The sequence below is a fragment of the Polypterus senegalus genome, chromosome 3, assembly GCF_016835505.1.
Source record: "Polypterus senegalus isolate Bchr_013 chromosome 3, ASM1683550v1, whole genome shotgun sequence".
Classification (NCBI taxonomy): Eukaryota; Metazoa; Chordata; class Cladistia; order Polypteriformes; family Polypteridae; genus Polypterus; species Polypterus senegalus.
In genome coordinates, this window is record NC_053156.1 from 191,958,853 (window position 1) to 191,974,244 (window position 15,392).

The following is a 15,392-nucleotide window of genomic DNA, read 5'->3' on the forward strand; positions in this document are numbered from 1 at the left end:
ATAGCGGGTTGGAAAATGACTGAATGAATACAAAGATTGCTCTAAATTTCATTGGAACTCCATCCATCCCAGTCTCATGAAAATGTGGAAAGTATGTATTACACTGGCAAGTATTTATCTATTCTTATCAGAACAACTATAATAGAGTATAAAAACTATTCCACTCCATTTTTAATGAGTCAATGGTCAATAAGAGAAGATTTGCATTCCTCTTCTTCTTTTGGCTGCTGCCTTCTACCCAAATTAAATCTAGCTTGGAGAGAAACTTTGGCTAGCTATAACCTCTTGGTCCTTATGAGGCTTACAACTACACCTTTGTTCTAATAGTCAGGACTAGAATAACTTTAAGCCATTTGAACATTTACCTTTTATTTTCTAACAAGGAAAGTATGAACTTGTTTGGCCAAATAAAGCAGTTAGAAATCCTTAGTACATTTAACAGAACCAACACCTAGACAAACTAAGCAAATATTGATAAAGCCAACATCGAAACTGTTGTTAACTCTGCAAATACTTGAAGGTTGTTCATAAAAACAATGTACTGTTTAATAACCAATTTGACTTAGCTGAGTGGCACAAAGCCACAACTGGGCTGATACAACTACAGTGCGCTTGGTGAAAGTGGCAGAACCAGCTAATTAAAATGAATTTCTTTGAACACATCCTTTTAATAGTACAAAATGAAAGACTGTTTTGAATGTAAAAGACACTGAAGAATAGAGAAATTCAATACAGCTCTTTGTAGTTATGAGCCAGTAGTGATAACAAATGTGCCAAACTAATAAATGCTTTTAAATATTTAATTACACATTTTATCTGATGTAAGCCAAACCAAAAATATATTTACTATAATTCTGTATTAATATACAGCAAAACTACAGCTTCTAGTTTACAATTCCCATTTTTTTCAGGCAAATAATATTTCCAGCCTAGCTTACTTTAGAAATTAAAAGCATACCAACTGTCAAATTGCAATCTAGATTTAACTTCTTTGCACCAAGCTGTAATATTGACTATTTGTAAACTCTGTGATTTAATATAGAGAAGAGGACAAACTAGGCATTGAAAATTTCCACAGTATGTTGCTCATTAAATAGATAGTCTTAAAACAACTAATTTATTTATAGTAAAATGGAAGGAAAAAGGAATAAAAGTCAAAACAAAAATGAAGAGGGTGGCACAGTGGTAGCGTTGCTGCCTCGCAGTAAGGAGACATGGGTTCGCTTCCAAGGTTTTCCCTGCATGGAGTTTGCATGTTCTCCCCGTGTCTGCGTGGGTTCCCTCTGAGTGCTCCAGTTTCCTTCCACAGTCCAAAGACATGCAGGTTAGGTGCATTGGCGATCCTAAATTGTCCCTAGTGTGTGTGTGTTGGCACCCTGCCCAGGATTTGTTCCTGCCTTGCGCCCTGTGTTGGCTGGGGTTGGCTCCAGCAGACCTCCATGACCCTGTGTTAGGACATAGCAGGTTGGAGAATGACAGAATGACTGACTAAAATGAAGAAACAGATTTTTAAATGGCATTAGCAATGTTCTAGTGAACTTTTATTCAGCCCATTAAGCCAGTGCACAATTTGAGTGAGTGTATTTTTTTTTATTCCTTCTTTGCATTCATTACTGAGCTATATCTATAGCATATTTATTATTTTTATTACACCTCATTATGCTGGAAGGTGCATGAGGTATTGATGATTTGCTTCCATCTGGTCCAGTCTTGAGCTACATGTTCTGTTTTACCCCATTTTAGGTCCATATCTTTCAGCTCATTTATCACAGTTCGCAGCCAGGATGTTTTAGGTTGGCCTTGTTTGCGCTTCCCAGGTGGTGGTCATCTCAGAACAACCTTAGGTATACGCCTCTGGTCCATTCTGAGGACGTAGCCAAGCCATCTTAAGCACCACACTCTGGCTCTTAGTTTTCTTGTTAAAGTCTTCGTTAGATATCTTCTCAGGCTAGAAGATACAACAGATCTTCCTGAGACATTGATTGTGGAAGGCATTGATCTTATTTATGTCCCCCTTTTCAACAAGTCAGCATTCAGAGCCATACAAAAGAACAGGCTTGGCATTGCCCTTATAAAGTCTGACCTTTGTACTCTGGCTGTACTGTTTGGACTTCAAGAGGGGCTGAAGTATTGTGAATGCACTGTATGCTTTCCCAAGTCTTGTTTTAATGTTTTATTGTAGTGCTGTCTTTATTGCATATGCAATCTTACAAACATAACGAATTGCCTTAATACTTTGCTTGTGTTTTGCAAAAACTGCTTACACTGATTTCTAAACACACAACACTTATCTAAACTGAACAGATTTTCAAAGTCCCAAACCTTTAGGCTGACAAGATTTGTCATGGTTCCAAAAATGTGATAAAACGTATTAATCCAGTGAGTGTGCTAGATGCAAATACAATTAAAGACCATGGGATATTCCCCATGCAGTACCATAATGTGTGGCGTTCTGTAAAAGTTCCTATTCAATGAAGTGTAGGAGGCATTCTTCTTACAAACAGCTTCAGACTTCAAGAGGTTTCCTGACCATTTCACATATCCAGTAAGCTATTTGTAAAAATTACCAGGTATGGGTAACTACCAAATGAGCTATCTGAATATGTTATATATGAACTGTGCTCTTCTTAGATCCACTTCTTTCCAGATCTGCACACAGTGCACCTGTTCTAATCATTCATGGCCTATGCCTGAAAGTGATGGGTCAGGCCTCCTTTAATCATGTAATCTCCCTGCCCGAAACAGCTGCCCTTACTTCAGCTGCATGTATGTTAACGTAATAGTCTCACAAATCAGTTATCATTATTTTTCAATTATGGTTACATTTGGTCAGTCTAACCTGGATGCATAGCATTAAATCATGACTGTCCTGGTCAACCCAGGACCTCTGGTTACCCACTTATCACTCTCACAAGAGAATATATTGATTATAACTTTTCTGTCTTTCATAGTCCAATAAATGATGTGACAATTGTTTAGGTTTCTCAACACAGCAGTAGCTAGAAATAAAAAATATTTTACACTGTTGTAAACTGCAGGGTGCAGCAGTAGCTGATATATCTTATTTTTGATCTGCCAAGTATAGTTTCAGTGTTCAGCTGCTAAACAGAACCTTAGCAATTCTGTTTCACTAATATATGGTGTACCCATTGGTCATTGCACTTCTTAATACACTTTTACAATATTGTCACTTGTTTTGGTTTTTTTTGAAAGAAAGTATGTCATGCTTGAAAATTAGGTTTTCAAACTACCTGTTCATGTGGATGCATACTGACCCAGCAATGTTTGTTAAGCGTCTTTGAACAGCTTTAATAAGTACAACTGTTGGCCTTAAAATTAACCTAACCAGAAACACATTGTGTTTTAAGAAATAAAATGTATAATACCAACACATTTGCACCTCCCAGCCAGGGCGGAACAATCTCCTAAAAAAACAAGTAAACCTGATGTTAATTTATACAACTTCTAGTCATGGGGTAAGTCAGATTTGAGGACTGCTGATTTTGTTGCTGGACCATGTTAGATTACTCAAATGAAAATCACATTTACCAACTTTGTGCTGACCTTCCACCAGAGTTGTGCTTGCCCCTTTTTGTAACCACCAATAATGTGCTACTACAAGCCTGGGCTGTACACAGGATTAACAGGTTTGAAGGTACAATGAGTTCATCCATGGACATTTTTTTATTTTTCCATTTTGTTCTGGTTTGCAAAACACAAAACATCACAAAGACAAGCCTCTCTTTTGTTTGCGTTGTTTCTTATTTCAAGCTGCTACATTCCATTCATTGTATTTCTGGATTAGCATTCATTGTCAGCTCGCACACACACTGCGAAAGAAAAAAATCAAACCTGTTTGATTTTACTGGGTACTTTTGTTGGCTAGTTGGAGTCAGTCACTGCATGTCACACTAGGTGTTCGGTATCATGGGAGCATGCTGCTGACTGCCTCTAACTGCTAAGATTATGTAAATGAAGGGTAAAACTTTGACTAATGTGATATAGCCTTAACTCTCAATCAAACAGCTAAATGGACAAAAAACTGAAAAAATCCACAGAGACAACTGGAAATGAGCATCTTGCTGATAAACAGCAGCTTAAATCATTTTAAAGAGAAGAGTTTTTATTTATGCAGATTATCAACTGCTTGCAATGCATTTCTCCCAGAAGGGTCAGGTTAAGAGTAGCTGTAGCAGAGATGCCTGAGAGATCAAAGCTTGGTGATGAAGTATTGATTAAGTTCCAGTAATGCCAAAAGCTTCATTGAGATTAATTTGTTTTCATGGTCTGCTAAGTGAAAGCTTTTGAAAATGCTGAAATTCTGTAAAATGTATTTCAAAAAATAAGCTGTAAATGAATTGAAACAATACAGCAATCCACACTATATGTAAAAGCACCACATTAAGAGAATAGAAGAGAAAAAAAGATATAAGATGTATAAATAACTAGCAGAATACCCGCGCTTCGCAGCGGAGAAGTAGTGTGTTAAAGAAGGTATGAAAAAGAAATTTCTATCTATATATATATATAGCAAAATACCCGCGCTTGGCAGCGGAGAAGTAGTGTGTTAAAGAAGGAAAGAGAAACAAAAGGAAACATTTTGAAAATAACGTAACATGATTGTCAATGTAATTGTTTTGTCACTGAAGTTGTTTTCGTCTAGCTGCATCAGAAAATGTACCACAACATCTGACACGCCTCCTTTTTACTGTTTTCTCACAGCTTGGATTGCTGCTGTCATAATGGGTTTGAGTCTACATACATATATACATATATATACACATACATATCTTCATATCTATATATATATATACATATCTATATACATACGTATGTACATATACACATATATACATATACACATACCTATCTACATCATATATCATATAAACTATATATATGTGTGTGTGTATGTATGTATGTATGTGTGTGTGTGTGTGTGTGTATATATATATATATAATGTAGATAGGTGTGTGTGTGTATATATATATATGTACACACAGGTATATATATGTATGTGTCTATATGTGTGCGTATAGCTTTGGTCACTGAGTGCAAAGGAAAAATAATAAAATATAGTCTATAAATTATTAAATAGTAAAACATTAACGTTTTAAGAAGTACAGGTACATTGAGCACTACTGGAGTGGTTGCGGGTAATCTACATTTTAAAGACTGTGTAACACAACAGGTAAGTAGTACTAACAGCAGCTAAAATGTATATGGATCATCTCTCGGTAGTAGATCCCTTTTGAAAGGCGCTACATGACGGCTGTGGTATAGAAATTACATTTTCTATGTGAACGTTCAAATTTCTGCCTCTGGTAATGTGCCTTATCGACATTACCAGCAATTAAAGAAAATTAGTTTTGTGTCCTCTGCAGTGTTAAGAGAGAAAGGCTTTGGTTTGGGATAAAAGTAAAAAAGGTGTAAAGAAAGGAAAGTTGCCTTTTTCTATTATATAGTATAGAGAGATGTGTTCGCTGACGACATTATCGCCTTTTAGGGACAGTCGCAGTGGCTCTTGTGTAGACTGGTGAGACGTCCCTGCCATTAATCGGCTGTGATGGCCCTGTCAGTCCTCCACTCCTGTGCGTGTCATCATAATCCAAGCTGACGACCTCATAATCGTATACGTGCAAAAGAAAGTGTGAATCGCCTTAATATTAGTTTGCCGCGGTGTAGAAAAGGGGTCCTGTGTTTGCACTTGTCTGGGCTATAGCTCAGGGGGAGGATGAAAAAAATTAAAAGTGCCTACTTTGACTTAAGGCAGAAGCGCAGTCAGTGTCTCAAAGGCCGGCACAGCTATGCACGCGCGCCGGCTGCTCGACTTTTGCTGGGCAGGACACCCCACTTTTTGCAGAAACGTCCACGATATCAAAAGTCTCAGCGCTCTTTGGAGGTAATTCATATAATATATATATATATATATATATATATATATATATATATATATATATATATATATATATATATATATATATATATATATATATATATATATATATATATATATATATATATATATATATATATAGCAAAATACCAGCTACGAGCGGAGAAGTAGTGTGCTAAAGAAGTAATGAAAAAGAAAAGGAAACATTTTAATAACAACGTAACATGATTGACATTGTCATGAGTGTTGTTGTCATATATATGCCTGCCTAAATAAGTCACCTCGCTTCTCTTACTTTTTACCGTTCATTTAATCATGGCTAGTGGCGGAAAAATTATAAAATGGAATGAGGATTACACTGAGTATGGCTTTAACAAAACAATTATTGATGGCGAATCGATTATTCATAAAGCTTGAATTGGTGATCTGTTTTTCTGTGTTAACCTCATATTTTTTCATACTTCTTCTCAAACCAAGGTGGTGCGAGGGTAAAATGAATCTGGAACCGCTGATCAATGTAATCGGTGTACCAGGAAATCATGCATTGACAAGAGTTCCCCTTTGCTTGTAATGCAAAGTGTGATTAAATGCATTATTTTTTAACGCGTTATGGAGAACATGCATCGAAGCTTCTCAGCTGTGCTTGTGCTAAGAAAAGGAAAGATTTTAAAAATAACGTAATACGATTGTCAATGTAACCTTTTGTAAGCAGTGCCTGGAGGATTCAGTGTGGATAAACTCTAGAGACAGGGTGTGTATTAACTTGTGGATTTTTCTGTGAGTATTTGGTGGCAGTGTGACGAAGTTGCTTCGGAAGACGGCGTTAGCCGCGGAGCTCAGCTCAGAGCGAAATGAGGTAAATGGGAGGGGAGATGATGACGTGACTCCCCCACCCGCCTTAACTGTCAATCCCCCACAAACACAGTCTCTCTGAATTTGCATAAGCACACCCCTTCACCTGCAATTTTAACTTAGTTACAAAGTGATCAAAACTCTCGTTTATATCCTACACCTTGCTTTGTTTCCGAAGTAGCAGCACTCATGAATATGGTAGTATATGTCCCTCGCTCGCTTCTTATTGTTTCGCTGCCTTCTCAATTATATAATGCATGTTTTCTTCAGCGCTTTTTGGAGGTCTTCCTGGTTTTCTACGCACTGCGTTGACAGTCAGTTCACATGATTACGTGGGAGGCGTGATGATGTCACATGAAACTCCACCCCCCATGGCTTTCGAGCTCAACTCCATTACAGTAAATGGAGAAAAATACCTTCCAGTTATGACCTTACCGCGTAGAATTTGAAACCTGCCCAACTTTTGTAAGTAAGCTGTAAGGAATGAGCCTGCCAAATTTCAGCCTTCTACCCACAAGGGAACTTGGAGAATTAGTAATGAGTCAGTGAGTCAGTCAGTCAGTGAGTCAGTCAGTCAGTCAGTGAGGGCTTTGCCTTTTATTAGTATAGATTTATAGCATATTGATCATGCTAGTCAACTGTAATGACTCATGTTATGCATTTTTCTGCAGATTGAGGGGTTTTGTTTCACTTTTTGGTCTGAGAAGTATCATTTTAAATTCCTAAATCTTTCTGTCCACGAATAAAGATGATGCAGCTTATCCATGCAGCATTATTTGCAAAGTAGGAATCAACCCTGGTCAGTAGAGCAGCCACCGATACCCAAGCTTACTCATTCTGGGCCAATGTAAAGTACAATCTAAAAGTTTGGAAATTTAAAGGGTACTAGAAACCCAGGAGAAAACCAAACATATAAAATCTAAGAGACATTTTATACTCCACACTGATAGTGTTGGAAATTTAAAAAATCCCATATCCCAGGAGCAAGGAGGCAGCAGTGCTAACCTCTACACCACTATTCCCCTAATTGTGAAATTTCATATAAAGTTTTTAAAGAGATTCAAGAGGCCAGATGGACATAAAAATAATAGGTTTAGTACCTACAGCCATCTTTAGATATTCTTGGTCACACTGTCTGGTGGTTTATCTGCATTTAATATCAGTTTATTTAAATGTTAATATGGCAGATATTTAAAGTTGATTGCATTATTTTATGCAATGATAACACATCCCTGGCTCTGCAACACCATACACCCTCCAAATTATACATTTTCCTGAGCTGGAACTATCAGCAACATTATTTTATAAAGAAATGTTTATTAAAAATGACTTGCACATTTTCCTCTGCACCTCTACTATTGTCATTGTGATGTTTCTAAACTTAAAATGCAGTTTCAGTTGGTCAGCATGAGACAATCCTCTCACCTGAACAAAGTGACTTTTAAATTGCTTAGATATGTTATCCATTAGGCAAGATCGCTTAAAACATTTAATACCGGACTTTAATGTGCGGTGCATCTGTTACAGTGGTGATTCTAAGATGCTGCCTCACAGTTAGGAGACCCTATTTTGGTTCGCTGCCTCCTCTAGGTCCTCCCTTGAAAACCTGGACTCACCTTCCTGTGGAGTTTGCATGTTCTCCCTGAGACATTCAATGTGTTTGCGTGGTTTTGAACCTCCAGGTATGAAAATACACAATCCAAAGACATGCATTCTAAATTGGCCCTAGTGTGTTTGTGTGTGTCCTTAATGCTTTGTGGGTTGGCTGAAGTTTTTTTTGGGGCCAACAAAGAGTGATTATTATTGTGAAAATTTTGTTAGTTTGCTATTCGCTATAATGAGATTTGACCTGTTCAAATTACTAAACAAGTGTCTTTGTTTCTAGGGCCACAGGGAACGACATCAAAACAACCAGTCCTTCCAACTTTCTTGATGACAATAACAACTTTTTCCTTTATTAAACTGCTTCTTGGTCTGCTCCTGGTTGTTTGTAGCCATCTCCTCCCTCCTTCTCTCTTTCCCTTTCTCCCTCTCTCTCACTCAATGCTACTTTAGATTTGCATTGTCTGTCTCTGTCACTGCTGGCGACTCTTTTTTGAATTCACCTTGATGTCCACCTGTAGAGCTTACCACCGGTAAAGTCAAAATCTTCTGCTGTATTAGTATTACTTGACTAATTGGCTTTCCTCCATCTTTGGTTAAGGGATATTGTGGCTCACTAGCTGAAATATGTATTTTAAAATATAAATTAAGGAACTTTGGATTTAAATGTTAGTATTTCACATCAATAAATAAAATAAATGTGACAAATGTACTGCAGAATTTACATCAAAATGAGATTGTTGACTATATGTGATCCACTAAATCTTTAACATTTTCAAAAAGGTTGACTGTTGAAAAAAATTCAATAAGCACTGCTTTAACATAATGGCTCAGTTCCACCTAATGTGCTTAACATTATTATTTATCTATCAGCACTAATTTTGAATCACTGTGAGTTAATCAGTTGAAATGAATCTAACTTACTTATTAGTTGTTAAGTCCTTTTTTGTAAACATGAACTCTGAAGATTATTTGCCTTCAGTGTTTACTTATTGTAGGCATAGATGCACTGCTTTCTTTTCATGGTCATTATTGAATGTACCTGAGCTGCACATATTTCCACCAGCATTACATTTATATTTGCTTTTTCTGTTTTACTTCTTAAACATCTTCCCTCACTGATACAACCCTTTACTTTTCAGAATGCATTTTTACCTGACTTTTCTGTTTTTTATTGTCTATAAACTTCAGCTAATTTATGATCAAATCCAAGCCTGTGTTTAAGTTGTCTTTCTGCTTATATTTAATCACCATTGGACCACACTGAAAGTGGCATGGTAGTAAAATGTGAAAATTGGAAATACCATGCAAAATGTATTTGGTGAAATGTCATGGTTAATGTGATAAACTGTGTCTCAGTCTCATGGACTTAAGTTACAGACAACTTCGATTTAGCTCTGTAAACTCACAATGAGAACATAAAGAGCTGAGACCATCATGACTAATGGACATCCTTGCCTTTTATTCTAGTTGTTTATTTAATGGTATATTTAAACAAATTCCTTCCCAAATTTTAGTTTTTGGTTTTGGCTTTCTAAGTGTGTCCTAGCTTCTGGTGTTTCTTCTTGTTTTTTTTTTTTTTTTTTGTTATAATTTCTGCTACTTTTGTAACATACTTAGGACAGTCAGATTGACAATATTTACATTGTTTTATTTATTATATTTAATGGAAGCTAAGAACACACCCAGCTTGTCTTGGTACACACCTACCCACAGAGATAAATCAAACCCATTATATAAAATTCCAAAAGTTTGTAGTAAATAAACTATAACCAAAAAATATATACATATAACCTGAATGCAAAATCAACTGCCTGAATAATTCCCGACAGTGACAACACCAATGACCATAAACAAACAAAAACGAACACCAACAGAAACACAATCCAACTACCAGATGTAGATGATGGTGATGAGTAAACGCCCAAGTGAACAGCCCTTCTCAACAGATGTGACATTTGTCCTACCATGTAGGGTCTGTCTATTGAAATCCTGTGATAAAAGGAGCAAGTGTTGAGCAGTGATGATCTCACACACACTGAAGTCATACAAAACATGGCAACGCTTATAAGCCTTGGGATGTAATTGTATTAGTGAACCAGCAATCAAATAAGCTGCAGCAGTTTAAATCTGGTGCTTTTCTTGTCATCCTCCAAGCAGCTTTTCCATGAAAAACATGTCTGCTGGCCTAGTGACCCCTATTGCATCTGGAATTTGGAGTCCTTTAATTAGCTCTGCTACAATTTTAACCTTTAACCTTTTTTTGGACTGTTTACTTTTGTGTAGAGATTTTTTCAGAATGTCCTCATTTAGTTTAAGAAATTTTTTGGTCTGTCTTTCTGACTGAATGAGTACTTATTACTCTTTCCAGTTTATTTACTCAGGTAGTTTACTGGTACTGTTTCTTTTCTGATTATGTCTCATTTTCTTTTTAGTTGTCTGTGTTCCTTATAAAAATATTCATTCTTTTATAATGTTGCTGGCTAGTTGACTTCTTCCACATTTAATTGCTGCCTAGCATGCTCACGATCAGCCTCCGTCACTCTGGGAATTTGCCATGAGTGCAGATGATTGCAGGAATCATTTGCTTTTCCTATTGTTAGCTTTGGGACTCACAGTCATGCAGATTGAACATCTCTCTTGACTCTATATGGTTTCATTGCACCTTGTACATTGACATTTTAACTAGCAATCTGCATGTTCGCTGCAAACAGAGTAACACATTCAAATTATAACATGATTATTAAGTTAGGAAATTGTGTGCATAAGCAACTCTGAACCTTTCAAGGTGTGTACACCAGCAAAAGACCACTAGTTCTCCAAGCTCCAAAGACTAATAACTAATACAGAACTCACATTATTGAGCCATCTGTAGCAGCAGAGGACTTCCAATATATGTGACATTTTTCTTCATTTGACAGATTTATGCTCCAGCCTTAAATGGTTTCATGGGTAGACAAAACTTGTAGTTTATTTTTTATCCAAATAAGAATGCTGTTTTGAGATGAAACAATGAGGAGCAGGCAAAGACTCTCATTGACATATTGCTTTATGCAGTAAGGCAGGTATAACTTCCTTAATATTCAAATGAAAAATTCCAAATCATAATCACTTTATTCATTTTTTCCTTGAGTAACCGTAGCTGTTTGGTGCTTAATAGTGAGCCTCACACTCTTCCATATTTTGCAAGAGCAGTGAACGTTTGACCGACCTCTGGAAAGTAGCAGCCATCCCAACCTGGCAAACACCACACTCTTGTAATCAGCACAGATTAACAAATTCTAACTTCGTTTTCACATATTTCTCTTTACTGAGAAGATTGATTCTAATTATCTGATGTGAGTGTTTCGTATCTTTCACAATGGTAATGCAGAGAATCCAAAGGAACACCTTTTGTTAAGCTGAAGAAGTTAATATTTTTGAATGAGAACATATTTGAAAGTCTGAAGTTTAAAATAGTTTTGGGATGGTTCATATTTATTTTTTAAAATTATAATAATTCCATATGTTGGAATCTTAGTAAGTCTATAAAGATCAGTTTAATCATAAGTTCATATTCAAATTTATTGTTACAAGGAAAGTACAAAGTATAATAAAATCCTTCCTTGCAAGTCTCCCATAGTCTAGTGGCAATAGGGCAATACCTAAAACAGATGAGGAACACAATTTAAGCAGTCAGTCTAACACCATACATGAAATATAATATCAGACAGTATATTTAAGTAGCACATATTTGGTAAGCCTGTGTAGATGTTATAAGCAGATATTGAGCAGTCTCATGACCTATACATACTGTATACACTTTTCTAAAACCACTGGTGCTATTGCTAATAATCCTGTTTGACAGAATACAAGACAGAGAAAAGCGTCTGTACAGGATTCTTTAGGTATTTAATAACCTTTTGGTTTTTCTAAGACAGGTCATGTTATACAGTGATTCTGAACAGAAGGCAGCTCTTTGCTACTAATATTGTGTGCTGAATTCACCACTCTATACTGCTTTTCTGTCCTGAGCCAAAGTATTGTACTAGGATATGTGTCATCTAATGGATATCTTTGTGCAGTTAGAGAGGTTGCTGAGCACAGGCGGAGATATATGGGACCGCTGGGAGCTGAAGTTTTCACTCCCCAACAGTACCAGTACATGGCTTACTGCAGATGAAAGTGGAAGTAAAGGCACTGGTGAGTTTTCTTAAACGCACCACAGTAATAGTGAAATTAAAAGCTGCTGATCCTCTCAACCTAACATTCTCAATGGTTAGTAGAAATCAGTTTTGCCTCCAGAATGCTCCTGTGGTCCCCAACCAGGTTGTTTATCATATTGAAGGATAAAGACAACAAGCTATTCCAGTGGTGGGCAAACTTTTTTCGCCACTGACGACTGCTTTAACTTGAACAAGGCTGCACCATTATAAAGTCATTAACAACATATATAGGCATGCTTTTATTAATTATTTATTATTAAACTATATACTGACCCCAAAGTGTGCAAAAGTGTAAGAATAATCCATAACACAAATTAATTCAGTAATTTTCAATTACTTTTTTGAGTCTGTTTGTTGGTTGACAATTCATTAAAACTTGGTTCAAAAGTTGTTGTTCTTAAACGTAGCTGGCCTTCCAAATGGTCATCTGTCAGGACTGTGCGGTATCGATTTTTAATGTACAGTACTTCATATGAGAGAATGTACATTCACAAATGTATGTGCTACCAAAGCATGGTTAATACTCGTAAAGCATGTTCGCGCAGAATGGGGTAGATGTGAGCATCACGCCAAAATGAAATCAAATCCATGGAATTTTGGGATAGCTTGTGTTTAGCATTTGGATCTTACTAAGTTCCAACAATTTCATTTGGAACTTCTCTGGCACATTGTCAGGTTCCATCAGGTGTGGCTCTGAAACCAGCCTTAAATCATTGCCATTGACACTTCACATAACTCATCAAAATGTATTTTTACAGATGGGTTGTTACTGGCAAAATTAGACAGACACGGAAAGAATTTGGAGAGCTGCTGCTTTTGAAACTTGCCGTGAAACAATTTCAACTTGCTCTGAAAAATTTTTATACTCCGCCAGAGGTCACAGACACTTTGATTTCTGCCTTGGGGTTGCTTATACAGACTGTTGAGTTCTCTCAAAAGATCACTGAGAAAAGCCAGGTTCATGCAAAGGTTGATGTCATCGAGTTTACAAACCACTCCTTTGGATGCATAGAACTCTTTGATAGTGCCTTGCAATTCATAAATTCTATTTATAACAGATCCTCTTGACAACCAACGAGCGTTTGAGTAATATAAAATGTCCTCTTTCTCAGTTGAATCATCATTTTGGAGGAGTTCTCTAAACTGGCGATGATTGAGCGCTCGAGCTCGAATGAAATTCACAATACCAACGTCTTCCAATGTGTTGTTCAAGGTTGCAGACTTGGCACATAGAGCTTGTTGGTGTAGAATACAATGCAGTGACAATAATGTGGGAGATTCCTGATATTGAGAGTGAATTTGTTGTTTAAGTAGAGTGAGAAAACCGCCCGAAGTTCCTACCATTGTAGGAGCTCCATCTGTACACACAGCAACAAGTCTCTTTAGATCCACTTTCTTCTCTACATAAGTGTTGTTAAATGCTGTGAGAATATCTTGTGCCTTTGTTGTTGATTTGAGACTGATTAGGGACAACAACTCTTCATGGATGTCAAATGTTGGTGACATTGTTCTGATGAAAATAAGCAGTTGTGCCATATCTATTGTATCGCAGGATTCATCCAACGCTACAGAATACAAAGTATTAGACTCTTGACATATTTTGTTCAGTTGATTTTTTAAGTCAACTGGGATCTCACCTTGGCGCCTCACAATCGTCCTTCATGATAGAGGTAAATCTTTCAAATTTTGAAGTTAAGATGGTTCGAGACACTGAACAACTTCAAGCATGCATGATTTGAATAGCTCAACATCAGTATATGGTTTTCCAGCGCCACCCAGTTTGAAGGTGACGCGAAACGTTGCCTCAACTTCCAGATTTTGAGAGGATGATTTGATTTTTGGCGAACATGGATGTTTCTTTTGTATGGCTCTTGTTGAAGGAATCATATGCTTGCTTTCTGGCCTCATTTTTTAAATTGATGTACTCATATGTGACTTACAGCTCTCATAGTGCTGTTTTGTATTTGATCACTTTAATGTTTTTATCTGCGTCTTGCATCTTAGGCACATCATGGAGTTTCCTTGGTTTGACATGAAGAAATCCAACTCCCATTCACCGTTGAACTGTCGATTTTCATCGTTTACATGTCTGGATTTCTTTGAAGGCAGTAACTGCATTATATGGCCAGTAAAACACAACGATAATTATCAGATGAGGAAATGATGGATCTGACTACTTTCGTTGAAATTTAAGCATGCTGAACTTTAACCCTTTTTGGTGCCATTTGATTGGCCACTTTAGTTACCACGGGAAATAATTACAGTGGTACTCGCGAAAATCTACAGTGTGCGTGCACTCTATCCGCAGTAAATATCTAGCATGACTGCTATTGCCATAACTTGCATTCAGTTTGGCTGTATTTCGTTAGCTGTCATTGATCATTCCGTTAGGTATGAACGCGGAGACCAAATGAATCTTTGTTTACGTTGTTTGTTTCGTTAAACATTTTCGGCTTGTGTGAACAAGCCAAAAGGCCGCAATCACTTGTTTCACTGATACCTTCATAATGGCCACAAAAAAAGACCTCGAAGGCCACATGCAGCCGTGAAGGCCACACTTGCCCACCTCTGAGCTATTCATTAATTTGACTGAAGTAGAGGTGACTACTGAAATACTTCACTCTTAGACTGTTCAAATTATTCTGCTTCCAATCTGTAATATGTTCACATTGCTGATGTGAGGATCTTTATTAAAACTAGTAATACACTATAAAGAAACTACAAGTGAATGAAACATTCACTTAAAAATTAGAATATCGTTTCCTGCAGTATAAAGCTGTGAAAGATGTTACTCCTGTTTACCCTATAGAGCTTTGCAGCTCAGTGAAACGTATGA

General features: G+C 36.9%; 1 protein-coding gene across 1 annotated transcript in view; it reads right to left on the minus strand.

Annotated features, from left to right (window-relative positions):
* The window catches only part of LOC120525763 (TOG array regulator of axonemal microtubules protein 2-like), a 140,296-nt gene that overhangs the window by 96,319 nt on the left and 28,585 nt on the right, over positions 1 to 15,392 (minus strand). The gene's annotated exons all lie outside the window — the stretch shown is intronic.